We start from the raw sequence: 3,389 nt of genomic DNA on the forward strand, positions 1-3,389 counted from the left end.
TGACTTTCAATGCATTTGAAATGCTTCCTTGAATTAAAAACAACTTCAAGTGGATCAAGTCAGATTTCCAGTCATGTGCTGTTCTTAAAATGAACAGATTTGCCTGATAGCATTAAACAAAGGCAAGGACTGAGAATGCTCACTAACATATAGATATTTTCCTGACTAAGATGGTTTTTTTTGGAGGAGTTTAATTGGTGCTGCTGGGAGAATATGCCTTGATTATTTCATGTCTTTCTGAAAGTAAGCACTTCTTCCGCTCAAACACTCCACTCTGCCTCCTCTTCCTCTTTCCCCCTCATTTTTACTTTCTCTCCACATCTTCCCTTCTCTGTCTGCATTGTTCACTTTCTCTGCTCCTCCCTCCCTCCTATCTCCTCCTGTCCTCTGGCCCCTGACAGCACCTCCTTATCACCTCCTGCTGAATGAATATGCTGCCAGCTCATTTGCGAACAATCAGTGTCGTCAGTACACAAAAGAGCCCACAAAGCCCCTCTACCCCTCTCTAGAAAGTTTTTGGATGAGGCAATTACTGGAGAGGAGATTGGACCCGGGCCAAGATGTAAAACCACAGCAAGAGAGGGAGAGCGAGAGGGGGAAGAGACAAGATAGGAGATGGGAGGAAAAAGAGAGAGGAAAAGTGGAGAGGGGGTCAGCAAAGCTCAGGGATGAGGGGAGGGGGGTGAGAAAGTATCGGAGGAGGAAGAGGAAGCAGGTGAAGTGACGCTCTCCTGATTTCATGAATATTTTTTCCTGAACAATAGAGGGAATCAAATATTCATGGCCCAGGTAGAGGCCTGGTGCTCAGACTCCCTCCCCTCTCTCTGTAATCAGTTCCCTGACAGTTTTTATTTACATAAACATACCGCTACAGTCATTACAGCCATTTCCTGTTTGTACATAGATCACATCCTCATCCAGTTGTAACTGTTGACACCAACATCACACCAACACCTCTACACAGTCAGACTTCCTTTCTGAAGAACTGCACATCCTGTCCCACAGTGTGATACGATACAATATATATCCTACAGTTTTTCTCAACCTGGGGTCCAGGGGGACCCCTAGGGTTCCTTGAGGGGGTTCGAGGGGGTTCAAGGGGGTCCCCAGGAAAAACTTTTTGACTACAGGTTAGCCCATGATAGAATGTATAAGAATAACTACTCTGCTCATAGGTTTCACACTCTTCACTGTTAATCTGCCAAACTACAGTATAGACAGTATAGGATTATTGAACGACAGCACATGAATGCAGACAGGAGAGAGTGTGTGAGTGCACATGGACAAATGGTTGATAGCGGAGCCAGGAGTAAGTGTGACAAATATGTCAGCCAGCAGTATGACCCAGCATCACAGCAACTGTGCAGAAATGTTCCATAAACCCATTTCAATCCAAGAACATTACCTTTTAGGAGCAATGTCATTTACAAGTTCTGCAGCAACCACAGTTATTGAAGTACACTTTCAAAAGCAGGATTCTCTCCAAAAACATCTGAGGTCTTCTGCTTGTGTGAAAGCCACTGCAGCACCAGTGAGAAATCCATTAGTTCCTCTCATGTTCACCCTGTTTCTTTTGTTGTTTTTCTTTGCTGTTGTCTTAATCCACACTGGTGCCACATATCACACAGTGGCCCACCTCTGCCATGTGGTACTCTAATTGGGACAACTTAAACTGGTCAACAAAATGTGATTATCACTGACATGAACTAAATATTTAAAACAGAACTTTCACACACTGGGTTCTGCACAATGTACTTGATTACACTGAAACTTTCTGTTGTCACCTTCTCCAGGTATACAGAGAACACTGAGGTGTGTGCTAGCAATTAGCACTAATGCAAGACCCAACTCAAGGGTATTGTAGTCTAAAACTCAAATACAAATCTTAATTTAGGTACACAAGCTGAAGTTCCTTTTAACCATTAACCCCCCGACATTTCACTGTTTTTAAAGACCAAAAACGTTTTTACCAGTTCATAATTCATGTAGTAAGTTTACATTTCATACATTTAACCATTCAATTTGAATTCCCTAGTAACCCATGCTGCAATCACAAGACTGCATAATTAACGTTAGAAGCAAAGATATTTTCATGGCTCTTTATATGTTTTCTTAGTACGCAAGTTATAAACATACCTATATACAAACATGTAACGATAAAATACATGCACAATCAGACATCAACCGAACTTTGGGTTACCACTGCCACTGCCGATTAAACCTAAATTAAATCAGGCTTGGGTCGGACTCTGGCTCATTTAACTTCTCTCCTTTCATTGTCTCCATAGCATTTGTTTGTGTTTTTGCATGTATCAACGAAACCTTTACACAACTAACTGTAGATATAGGAACAGGTACTGGTGGTCAAAACACAATGAAATGCCCTCTAGGGGCCCAGCCCTAACCCTGACTATGCTGTTTCACTGTAAATGCATCACAACTCTCTGCACACTGGTGCCCTTATTAATTTCTTTCGCCTCTGCTCCTTTAAACAGCCAGTCCACCACTGGGGACAGGCATGTGTGTTTCATTCAACATGTGACCTTTCTCAGTGGGAAGATGTGACATAGGCTGCACTGCTACACAGGCCGAAAGGTGATTCAACAACATCGCTATTTCCGTGGAAGTCCTCTGAAAAGCTGGTTGATGTGAAAATTGAAAACTGGCCAACATGAACATTCATGCTGGACCAAGATGAGATTTGAATGAGAGCCAAATGCAACTTGGGATCTTTGTTCACTTTCCAACTTCTCAATCGGCAGTAACTGTGCTCACGACTTCTGAATTTGACACTAAAAATCTGCTTTCCAGAGAGCTGGATCACCAACAGCACGATTTAGCAGCAGTCAAGCTGCAAACCGTCAGTCAATCAATTAGTTGATCAAAAGAAAATGTATTATTATTTTAATGATTATTATACTTATAATAATGTTGTCGTTAAAAGATCCCTTCCAGACATGTAGTAAGATATAACTAGACTGCATGGAACAATGCGTGTCTGATGTGTTTTTCTGCAAATTTCCCACCTTGGTATTGTATTGCTGTTTGGCAGGGGGATGAATCACACACGCAGCGCTATTTGCTACTGTGACAAGTCCCTCTTCGTTGCTTCGTTGTTTTTACACAAAACACGTAATATGCAGAAGCAAAGTACTCCATTTCATGTGGACGTCACTTTGGGCTCTAGGATATTGTGATGGCCATTTTTCTGATATTTTTTAATCAAACGAGAAAATAATCAGCACATTAATCAACATGTGCAGCCCTAAACTGTACGACACAAAATATGGAGTATGAAATATTTAAAAATTTATTTACAATTGATATGAAGATCCAGGCCAGAATATTAACAGGATAAATTATGGTTAAAAAGGGCTCTTTTGGCTGCA

The sequence above is a fragment of the Morone saxatilis genome, unplaced genomic scaffold (assembly GCF_004916995.1).
Source record: "Morone saxatilis isolate NCDOM2014 unplaced genomic scaffold, NCSU_SB_2.0 Contig12, whole genome shotgun sequence".
Classification (NCBI taxonomy): domain Eukaryota; kingdom Metazoa; phylum Chordata; class Actinopteri; family Moronidae; genus Morone; species Morone saxatilis.